A 12,529-nucleotide genomic window follows, 5' to 3' on the forward strand; every position below is an offset into this window, starting at 1 on the left:
TAAAGTGTTACCATATCTTGCTTAAGTCACAAAGGCATGTTCAAAAAAGTAATTTATTTCTCTTAAGTTACATCATTTACTTGTGTTATTACTATGCCAATAGCCATCCTCTGTTACATCCTTTTTGAGTGAAATGATCAATAAATGTCATATGTTACACTTTTGGTGAAGTTTTTAGTGTTTCCTGCAAAACTTGAAAAAATGACTTATTATGCTTATTTTAACAGGGTGACGATATGTTTCTGTATGTAGGCCTACTGTAGCACTAAATAGGAGAAGGGAAAATAATTTGATGGTTTCACCTGCAGGGGGCGACGAGAGCTCATGTTGACCTGGGCGTTGAGTCTCCTCTCCTCTCTCCTCTCCTCTCCTCCTCTCCTCCCCGTTTTCCAGCGATGCTGCAGACTGTGTCCTCTCCATCACGGCTACAGCTGGATGTGTCCCTCCTGCATCTGCTTGTCTTCACTGTCCAGTTCTTCGGTTTACCTGAATCTGAACGGTAAGCTCTACCATTTCCATAGCGGGTGTTTTATTTTGTGCCTCTCTCCTTCTCAATCTCAATCTCCGATCATCGGTGGTAATAATTGGATTTATTGACACTGCTGCATCTGCAGGAAAGACTGCGGATGATCCTGTTGTTAGAGGTGTTTATTAGCGTTGTTATTTTCAAGTCATTTCAATATTGTTTCCAGGACTGCAGATTCTAATGGCTGTTGCATGTAGTCAAGCTGTAAAAAGGTAACCTCGGTATAGGTGTGCTCACCTCAGTGTGTGTATTGGGGTCAGACCCTGGAGGATGTTCACCTACTTGCACCTCTGTCTCACGTTTCTTCTCCGTGTCTGTCCTCAAAGCAACAAAGCCTCCTCTTTCCGTCCTGTTTGGGATCATGTGTTCAGATACACGTTATATTTAGAAGCATTGAAATGAGGAACAGATGATGTGAATGACTTAATAAACATGAGTAATAGTGAAGTGACAGATGTCTGCTGGTGTGGTTTAAGTGACCATAGTGACCAAAAGGCCTGATTTTGTTGCATTATGTAAGATGTGACAGTGAAGCACTGAGGACCATAAGGCCTGACTTATTGTTTAAAGCTCGGTAATTATTCTGATTTAACAGGAAAGGTGTTGATGTTGCATATTTGTGCATTTTTATTCAGAAAGAACTTGCATTGTTATGTCACATTAATGTTTTTGAGGCATGTATGTTGCTTCTACAGAGAGTTTGTTCCTTCGTAGGTTGGCCTTAGAGGCACACACTTGATACTGTTTCAATGTCGTTAAGTCACAACAACAGAAGACCTTATTTGAGCTTTGGTTGGTTACACAAAGAAGTCAGGGTCACTGGAGCATTAAATAGGAGGGAGACTGGTGCCTCCATTTTCATTCATCCTCAATATTTTATGAGGATTCCAGTTTAAGCATCAAGTGAAGCTTGGTGGGTGAATGAAGGCCTTGATCTGAGCTCAGCTTCAGATATATGACTGCAAAAACTGTTAGATATTCTGTTTCACTGAGAAAAGCAAGTGGTTAGAGTGCACACTAACACAAGCACTCGCACAACGATGCACAGATCTCATAAGAGGCCCTGATGAAGGTCTTACCATCATGCTGCATATCAGGAGGCAGGTGGCGGCGGGGTGACTTGCTGAACAATGGGGGGATGGGGAAACATGCTCAGGGAAGCATGTTGTTGGTACGAGCATACATTTCCTCAATCTCCGCCGGGCTATGATGGTGTGACAGCAGGAACATTATCAGCTGTTGCAACCATGAGGGGAAAATAACCAGTGAATGTCATTTAAAAGTGGGATGGAGGTGATGAAGCCAGTGCAGGAATCAAACGCTGACAGCCTGCATGTACAGTATAATGGTATGTGCTATGTGGGTGGAAATGGCAAACAGTGTGGTAAAACAAGTAGAGGATATCACTTCAGTTACACAGAGTACTTGCACTGCACTTTTTCAATCAGTAAGACATCCAGCTTTTTCTTGATTCTCAGCTCCCCAGAGATCTGTGAAGTGAAAGAGGTTGAAATGAATTAAAAACTTTAATTATCTCTGTTAACGCTTTCATTTTATGCAGCATGGGAGTTTGTGAAACAGAACATTAGTAAGAACTTAACTCACAAAAGTAGGGCAGGTAGGGTAAAAAAGTGATTCCTTAAAGCCATTTGTGTTTTTTTTATTATTTGACAATCTGTTTAGATTATGTGATAGCAGATATGTGGATGTTCTGTCCCCAAGTTGTTTATTGTATCTTTGCTATTTTATCTTCTTAGTAAGATGTACAGTACCGTTGCGTCTGTTCACTTGTCTGCACTGCATTGATTTTGAGATGTAAATCAATTTAAGGGACGGAAAGGCAATCACGAGTCACGACTGCAGCAGAAACAATCCTGTTGTGCAGATTCCCTCCTGAAACAAGACATAATTTATCAAGTTTGTCAGGCAACATATTGTACAGCTATGAATGGCTCCATCTTTAATCTCCTTGTAATCTTTTTAATGTTTCCCAATAGTAAGAGTAGTTTTTATGATTATTTTATGTGTTTGTAATTACTTTTTTTTACTTGTGAGCATGTGAGCATCTTTATCTTCATAGGTTGTTAGTTACGCAGAGGGAGTTTGTGTCTTTATGTGGTTGAATAGCAGCACAGTAACTGAACAGAACTGTGAGAGACCTGATAGGGAGGCAGGTGTAAGAGAATCTGATTCATTGGTCTCTGCTCTGCAGTGCAGGTGCTGAGGCAGCATTTAGTGTAGTGTGTTTGTTAGCCCATACTTCAAACAGCACACTGCTGCCTTTCAACCCTCTTTCCATTTTCTTTTCACATGTACGTTCAAAAATATAAGTGGAAGTAAACATAATATATGTTTTGTAATATAATTTCCCGTCCTTGGTGTAAACATACAGCAAACTCTATTATCACAAAGCAGTTTTATTTTAATAAGAAGGGAAATGAGATGCTATTTCCTGCTGTGTAAGTGAATTTATGAAGGCATAAACGGGGAGCAAACAGATTAGGTGGAGCAGCAGTCAGTCAGGTTTCATGCAAATCGGCTGATGAGTCTAAAAAGGACAAACAGAGAATTCACCGGTTTAGTTCTGCTTCCCCCCCAAGCTGCTTCAAACAGGTATTTGTTTTGCTCTTCTATTTTCAGTCTCGATGACATCCCTTTTAGTACCACTGCATACCAGAAATGAAGCATATTTTATGTCCTTCTGTTTATTTAATTTATGATACCTAGCAGAAAGACTAGAGCCGAACAGCTGAATGGCAAAGATGTTGTGAGGTGGACATTAAATGTACAGTAAATCTTTCTGTGCTGTACAAGAATTCACTCAGAAAGACATTGTTTATTATGTGCTTTTGGCTGAAGACGGTTGGAAAAGAAGGATGGAGCAACCCTGGATTCTTCTAGTTTAATCAGAGATCCTAAATACCAGAACAAGTGAGCACACCTGCTGCTAATAGTCATTGGGTTGTACACTGTTTTTTTAAATACAGCTCTTATAATCAGTAATAAGCAGACAAACTGTGGTACCATGTGCACAACAAAAAAAAACTTAAATTTGATGAATTCCCCCATAATGATCTCAGCAGGGTGAGTCAGTAGCACATGGTGCTGACATATCTTTTCCACATCAGTATAATCTTTTGTTTAACAGCTTTTCCATGGCTTCTGGTGTGCAGAGATCACTTGATTCGAGCTTAATAGTGCATTCTGTTTACAGATACAGGCAGTGAGATCACCATTGGGAGAACTAAAAAAGTACCAGCAGCACCAGAGTTCAGAGACGGCCTGTCACATATATTCTTATATGTAAACACCATAAATGTGAACCCATTCATAACTAATGTAGGAGAAAATAGGCCTCAGCGCCACCTGTTCTCCCAACAGCACAGCATGCTGTCATTATGCCACAGCCACACAGCTCCTCTGCAAGAATAACAAAAAATATGCTTCTTTTCATGTCAGACAGTGATGTGTTGTTGTGTCATTGTTGGCTGTTGACTATATGTCCTGGGACTGGGAACATTTCATGTATTTACTGGGTATTTCTGCAGTGAAGGGAACAGAAAACAATGACTGCTGCGGGGGGAAAATGCTAGTTATTATGGATTATTATTGTTGCGGCAGAATGTAAATGACCTTGTTATACCAGTGTTTCTTGTCCTTAGACTTTGCAGTTTTCAGGACCTCAGAAACTACACTGGCAGGTGTATTGTTAAGTAGAAGCTTTTTTTAGTCTATCAGTTAGAGACACAGGTGGAGAAAGTAAAGTAAAGACTTTTATAAGACAGATAATTCTAATGATAATGCTTAACCATGTTTTTCCAATTCAGCAAGGACATTAGTCAAAGATAATTGGTGAAATGTAGTGACTTCTAGTCATTAGTTTTAAAGGGAATGTCATAATTCAAGTGTAATTTCTTTTTTATCTCAGGGGTTAACAGTCTCTTGTTTGCAGCCTTTTTTTCCTCTCTAGTCTTCATGATAAATGATGTTGTTCTTAGAGGCCCTATCTTTATTTTATTCTCCTGGTATGATTGGTCAGCTGCAACAGTATTTCGGCAAATAAACTACTAGAAAGGTTTGTCCCAGTTTTAGGTTTAGCAATCATACATTCATGGATGGCTCCAAAAGGAAAGTGATCAGGCAGAGTCACATTCTGTCAGACAGATCTAAGAACATTGTTACATTGATCTAATATACTAACTCCACAGAGTATAATTAAGTTACATTGGATGACATACACTTCAGAAGAACTAAGAAGCATTTGAGATTTAATTTCATAATGTAATTTCCTTTTTTATATTGACTTCAAAAGCTTGCCCATGAACAAATGTATGGCACAACAGAAGATGTTTCTTTGTTTTCCACAGGGGTGTTGCAATACAATGTGGGCCCACTGACTATATTTCATTCATAGCTCTAAATATGTATTTTAAGAAGAGCTAGGGATGGACGATGTTATCGGCACGTTAACGGTATCGGCCGATATAATACAGTGATTAAATAATGGGGTGCACATCACCTCTCTGTTGCACCTTGTTTGTAGCTCATAGAATTGTGCAGTGTAGTCTGAGCCCACCTATTTATTTATGTTCTGATTAGGTACTGAAGCTGCTTATATTTTTTGTGCTTTTTGTGATTCTGTTTGCACAGTGCAGATTGAGTCGTCACATATTGGGCTCCTGCTTTAAGTTAATGTAGTTTTATTCAATTTGGGTTTAATTGCTGTACAGTTGCACTTTTCACATGTTCCCAGTGAACACAGGCTATGTTTACCTATTATGTCAATGCCTGATTGTGGGTATTAGTTGTGTGGGAAAAAAATATCAGTATCGGTAATCTGCGAAATGACTTGTAAAAAATCAGCATATCGGATATCGGCAAAAACTCCAATATCGTGCATCCCTATTAAGAGCTTATACCAATAAAATACTTTGTCATGCCATCTCATATTTGTTATCTTTTGTTTTTATACAGGATAAGGACTCCAGATGTTATGAAGATCCATCTTCCGTATTAGACATGATCCTAGACATTCTGATTACTGGCATACTGGAAATAAGTATGAAAATCAATTCTAGACTCCTGCTCTGCCACTAAGACTCTTTGATGGGTAGACAGACCTTTCCCTAATTGAAGCCATGGATGATTGATTTTGAAAGTGCTCTTGAGGGTGCTGTAAACCCAGACCTGTTTCTAAAATGAGCAAGCAAGAAGAGCCCTTCAGAGAGGGCGAGATAAGGAATAACAACCAGCAGGGGGGCGTACTGGCTGACGGTGATGCCAACGCCAATGAAATCCGGACAGAGGATGATGGGATTACAGGTGATACTGGCACTCTGTCCGGGCTGCAGACTGAAACAGCACAGCAGGACAAAGTCATCATCTGGGGAACAGACTCCCAGTGTGACGACCCCGAGCTGGCTGAGTTTGAGATGTTGGAGTGTCAGGAGCTGGAGGCCTACCTGGTTGAAGATGGGGAGGACTTTGTTGGGCTTGCAGACCGGAACGAGCTCCCAGAGAAGACTTCATCATCCAGCAAAGCTGCAGTTGATCAGGTAACAGATAATAAGAGCAAGGAAGAGAGAAAGTCCACTGAGCAGGAGTCCAGTGCCTGTCATGTCCCTGACAGCAGAGAGGTGTCCAGGACTGAGTTAAGCTCAGAAACTGATGTCTTTGTGACCTGTTTGTCCACCATTTCAAGCATGGACACCACTATGGACACTGCTGGCAGGACCCAGACAACAGACTCCTGGAACATTGCCTCTGGTCCTTACTCAACCATCTCAGAAGACTTGACTCTGGTTTCCCAGACTGGCAACACCAACACTGATCATCATTCCCTGTCATCTGGAAAAAGCACAAACCACAGGAAAGATGTGGACATGAATTTGAATTCAACAGTTCACTCAGAGGGCGTGGTATTACAGGCACAAGTAAGCAATGGAGTTGTTCCGTGTGAGGATGTGACTGACGAGCACAGGAAGAACAATAACCAGCTAAATAAAGCAGGGAATACCATTTCAGAGGTAGACTGTGATCGAAAGAGAAGTAAAGAGCACATGGGTGTTCCCGCTGCAGAAATATCACATGAAGAAAGCACTAAAATGGATAAAAGCACACAAGCTGATGAGGCCCCTGATGTGAACTGCAGCCCACCCAGAATGGGTACAAAGGGGACACAATCATCAATTGAATCCAAAGCCATAAAGAAACAAGGATCATTTGATAACTCGTTGAAAAAACAAAACTCTTTTGACAAGAGTTTCAAAAAGCAGCCGTCCTTTGAAAATACTTTAAAGAAGCAGCTCTCCTTTGATAACAGCTTAAAAAAGCAAGGCTCTTTTGAAAACACGATCACCTCCAGCTCCTCAAGTCTGGAGAGGAGGAAGCCATGGGGAAGCCCCAGTCGACCAGCAACTCCTGCTTCCCCTAAAACAACCTCCTGTTCCCCCAAGAGACGACCACCCGGCTCTCCAGCCAAGGTCCAGAGCATCAGGGCCCTGAGCTTGGAGCGCAGCGACTCACCTCAGAGGGGTTTAGGTCAAACAGTCAAACCACTGGCTAAGACAAGTGTGAGCAGTTGCATCCCCAAACCTGTCACGTCTCAGCAGAAAGAGCTGGAACAGAAGCCGAAAAATGTCCGACCAAAAATCATCACCTATGTTCGAAAGAATCCTCAAGCAAAGCCACAAGTGATGGATGCCCCACTGGAGGCCTCTACAATCCCACTGAGGTTATCTTATCCACCAGCTCATAAAGATCCAAAGGTTGGTCCTCAACCTAAATCCACACCGGTGCTGTCGTCCTCCAACCTGCTGTTTGACAAATATCGTCAGGAGATGCAGAAGGCGGGGTACTATCCTCCAGGAGGGGCTGCGACTGGGGTGAAACCTCCAAGCAGCACCATCCCTCAGAGACTGGGTGGGAAGTCAGGCAGTTTTCATGAGGATATGAATGACAGATATCTCCAAGAGGTGAGAAATGGACTTTTGATTTGAATATTGTTATCAGGGTTCGTACGGGTGCTTGAAATCCTTGAAAATGCTTAAATTTAAATGTTGTATCTTCTAAAGTGCTTGGATTTTGGATAAAGTGCTTGTAAATGCTTGAAATTCTTACTGTATTTCTCTTGCAATCTGACTATATCCATCTATAGACTATGGATAATCACATGTTCAATGTAAAAAATAATGAGTAGCCTATCTGAAATTGTATAATACCATCGCTGTTGGTATGGTTTAGTTAAATTTCCCCCTTTTAGTATGTAGTACTCGTACTCGTAATCTAGTACTCATCTAAAACATGCAATTTACAACAGGTGTAAGATACTGGAAAAGCTTGAAAATTTACCTTGAAAATCCTTGAAAAATGCTTGAATTTGACCAGTGCTAAAGTGTATGAACCCTGTGTTATTATTGTGATGACAGTGATTGACTTTGGTTGTTCATCACCAGCATGTTTCCCAAGAAGGAGGCAGTGTCTACCGCTCCCCCAGAGCTCTGAGGCCTCAGCTGGGGTTAGGGGCAGTCACCAGGCAGCCTGCAGCCAAGACAAGAGTTCATCAGACAGGTCAAAGGTCAACGCCGGCCCCAGTGTCCACCAAAGGCTACCAGGGCCACGCAGGTGAGCTGGTGATCTGCTAGCATCATCAGTTCAAGTGAAAATGTACATGTAGTGTCAGAACATGATGCTATGTATGTGTGTGTTTTACAACTAATAAGACCATGCAAGAGCATGTTAACATGCTGTACACATTGATGCTCATGCTGCAAAACAAAATGTTTTAAACCATTAAGACCGGTGTGGGAAATTCATTTTATGTGATCCTAGTCCTCTCTTTGCATACTTTGCTATTCTGTGCACATCCCACTGCCTTCTTGTCGGGTTGCAGGGAAATTTTCTTCTTCAGCTCGCTGGATGATTTACCTGTTTTTTTTCTCCTGTTATACTTTATGGATGAGTCTTGGCTTTTGGCACCCAAACTCTTTGAAGTGCAAAGCATTTGATAGGAATGTAACTCACACTTCCAACCAGCTTGCACTGCATATTTCTACCTGCTCACAGTATAACACATAATCTAAGCAGATATGGTGCTCTCTAATTTATGTGCAATTTCATCACTGAATGAAGGTTGTTATTTAACATTTAATTAACCAGGAAGTCCCATTGAGATTCAGAATCTCTTTTTCAAGAGAGACCTGGCCAAAATAGCAGCCAAAAAATAACATTTACAATAAAATAAGTGCAATATAACACAATATTAAAACACAATGAGCCTTATTAAGAAAAACAAGCACATGTCTCTATCACCACAGTTTTGATGGTAGCTTTAAATGCATTGATTGATATCAGACTTTCTAGTTTAAGCTTTTTCTGTAGATTGTTCCATTCCCAGGGTGCTGAGTAAGAGAATGCAGTTTTTCCCAGTTCAGTTGAAACACGGGGGACTACTAAGAGTAGCCACTTAGAGGAGAGAAGCTGATCGGTCCCAGAGCTTTTTTGTTTTCTGCATATTCCCTCTCAATAAACCTCTTATATCAAGCTTGTTTATATCAGAGTAAATCATAATTTTAGTTTGAGATTCACCAGCTGCTGCTGTAATATTGCACATTTTCCCCATCTACCTTCAGGAGAGCAAAAGAGGTCAGGAGAAAGAGGTCCAGAAACCGCCCCCAAGAGCGCCCTGCTCAAACCAGGCCAGTCTGGTCTCCGTCCTCCAGGCTTCTCCGCCCTGCCAGCTGCCCGTCTGGCTGCCTTTGGCTTCGTCCGGAGCTCCAGTGTCTCGTCTGTGTCCAGCAACCAGTCGAATGACAGCAATCACAGCGATCCCTGCCGACTGTCTCAGCGTGAGTCACGCTCTCTGCGTACATGTTATATCATTGTGGGTGATGCAGTTTTTACTACCATTACTTTATATGTGAGAGTCTCAGACAAAAATATTTCAGACAGATGGTTCTCTGTCTGATGTGTCTATTATTCCACATTAATGTTTTGTCACATCTATATCTCCTGGTTAGTTCACCAGCAGCCGTGGCTGCCCCTGCTATCCTCAGTTACTATAGTAACAGCCAATCACTTCATCTCATTTTTTCATTCATCTATCACAGTAGGCGCTGAAAGCTGCTGCACCACAGAGGTTTCAATGAAGAAATCTTTAAGTCCCTCTCCTCCCTCTGCTGCCTCCCCTTAGCCTGCGTACTGCAGCATTTATCTGGATCAGATCCTGGTGCTCAGTACTTAACTTCCTGCAGCCTTATTTTACAGAAATCAACGCTGGTAAAATTCACTTGACAAGCTGATTATCTGAGTCCAACAAAGATATAAGAAATATGAGGACGCTGAGAAGCTGCTAGTTTATTTCAGCTTTTACTGAATATAAGCAGTGTGTATGTGCTTTGTGCCAACATGCAGCCACTGCAGATTCATTTGAATATAATGCTGACTCAACGCTACTGTTGTCTGAAAAATGCTCGGACATACTGTGAAAAAAATCAGTTTTCCCTCCTGCGTTTTCACATTCATCCCGTTTGACTGAATCACCTCAAACAGCTGTACTCAAACAACCTTTACATCTCTGCTTAGTTTTATTATAAATAGGATCTGACAAAATCATCAAATTAATTAAATAATTAATTAAAATCATCCAAAACAGATGTCCAGATAAACTTAAAGATTTGTCTGTTCCACAGTCAAAAGTGTCCTTGTGTCGTCTGTACTGAGCGTACTGATTGGCTGATAAGATGATGGGTTCATGCTGTTCTCGCTCAAGCATCAACACATTTGTTCCAGCCTTCGACAGCTGACTGCTGCCTTTCCCTGCTCACCACTTTTACTGTCTTAATTCTGACCTGCTGGATTCAGACACTTCTGGTGTAAGCAGGGTCCTCTGACTGAGGGGGAAAAAAAGAAAACAGCTGTTGTCTCATGCAGGGTGTGCCCCCCAGCCTCAAGCACAGAAACTGCTGCACATGTCAGCAGCAGTCTCTTCTTCCCTATTTATAATCTCAGAAATATAAAAGTGGTGCCGGCGGCTGCAGTATTTGTGGAAAAGAGAGAGTCAGGGTGTGGTCTGACAGGATAATCTGTGAAGCTGTTTTTACCCCGACACCTCCAACCAACCTCTTTATTGCCTGTGGATCTCCTCCTTCCACTACGGTCAGGTCAGATAATGGTCCTTCCGCTTCAGTTTTACTCCTAAAAGTCTCCAATGTACACTTTACTGGGATATTTTGTACCATTTTTAACGCTGATTCTTCAGAAAACAACCACAGCTTCAGATGATAACCTGCAGTCATGTAAGTGTGGCCTCTGTCCTTTATTGTCTGTGCTAATTTCTCAGTGGAGCTGCTGTTCAATTTGTAAGTAGAATACAAATTGTCTGTGTTCCTTTCAGATGCTTTCCTGGATAGATGTGTGTCTAAAAAAGCTTGTGAGCAGCCATAGACTGCATGTACGTACATAATTGGCAGCTTGCATGCCAGTGTTTCCCTTCAGGCTGTCGACTCAGACAGCGCTGCTGTATTAGTATGCCACCATATGCCTCCAATGCAGCAACATTCACCAGGGATGCACTTCGGAAAAACATTGTGACTGGGAGTGACTACATCCCTCCATAATGAACATCAGGACGATGCGGACACATGGGAATCATCCATCCAGTTAGCTGTTGTACTGTGGCAAGCTACAGTATTTTTGTCGGTTATAATGCTTAAACAATTATAATTCAGTGATCAATGTGGAGAAAAAAGCACAAATAATAAACATTCATTGCATCTGTTTTCTAACATAATGAAGTGAATATATTTGAAACTACTTTAACCCTCTGGGGTCTGAGCCTATTTGCTCTTTATATACCACATAATATTTACTTCAGCATGATCTGACAATCATTTTTTTCACTTTAACCCACTTTATTAACGCATTGAGGCAAAAAATACACAAAAATCATGAAATCTGAAATAAAATTATACTATTTAAGACAATAAAAACCACAAATATGCTCAATGAACTGTTTCGGACCTAAAAAATGTAAACATAGGTTGCTAATATGAACATATAAAGGTAAAATTCAAATATAATAAAACTATACACAAAATAGTACCATAAAAACATGTTTATTTATAGGAGCAGTGTTTTCCATTTTTGCAAAATGCCACGCCTGCCTCGTCCCATCCTACTTTTACTACAATAAATAATTTTGTACAATCAAATTAAAAATATTTTTACATGACCTTGGAACGTCAAACAAAAAACTGGAGAAAGTTTCAAGTCTGTAATTTGGAGTGAAGTCGACAGCAGCATTGTCTTTTGTTATGGCGCTCTGAAAAAAGTCACGTTATCTGATCACGATCATAGACCCCAGAGGATTAATGCTGCCTTTATCCCTATTTCCTGACATTTTATAGACATGGTATAGCTACTAGTGACTATATACTTTATAATCCAACTTTACAATTTGCATACCAGTTCAAAGCAAGGCTTCACGGTAGTTGAGACAGCACAAATCTCTGTGGCATGTTATGAATATTAAGCCTCTCTTCCTGTGGATCAATCCCTCATCCCTGTCATTTTCTGCAGGAAAAAAAAGAAACGGTTCTCTTTAAAGTCTATACAAGCATCTGGTGACGCAAAGGCCCATTTTGTTTTTGAGTCAAAGAGCTGAAAAAGTCATGTAAAACAGTTATTTGCTGTCTAAAATGTATGTAGAGGAATTTCCTGCACACACACATAAAAGAGTTCACATTGATGTCCTACTGTGTCTTATTTTTGTATCAAAATAAGCTGACAAAACCAAAAAAAATATGTTAGATATTCTCATGATATCTGAATTTGTATATTTCTAATATTTGCACAACAAATGCTTATGGCCTAATTTAGTAAAGCTAATTCTAAGACAATGACAAAGTATTGAGATGTTAACTTTCAATAGATTTGATAAAGATAAACATGATTAAACACACAAAGAAAAATGCCTGTATTCAATTTTCTTAACCCGTCTGTTCT

Source organism: Centropristis striata, chromosome 4, assembly GCF_030273125.1.
Source record: "Centropristis striata isolate RG_2023a ecotype Rhode Island chromosome 4, C.striata_1.0, whole genome shotgun sequence".
Classification (NCBI taxonomy): Eukaryota; Metazoa; Chordata; class Actinopteri; order Perciformes; family Serranidae; genus Centropristis; species Centropristis striata.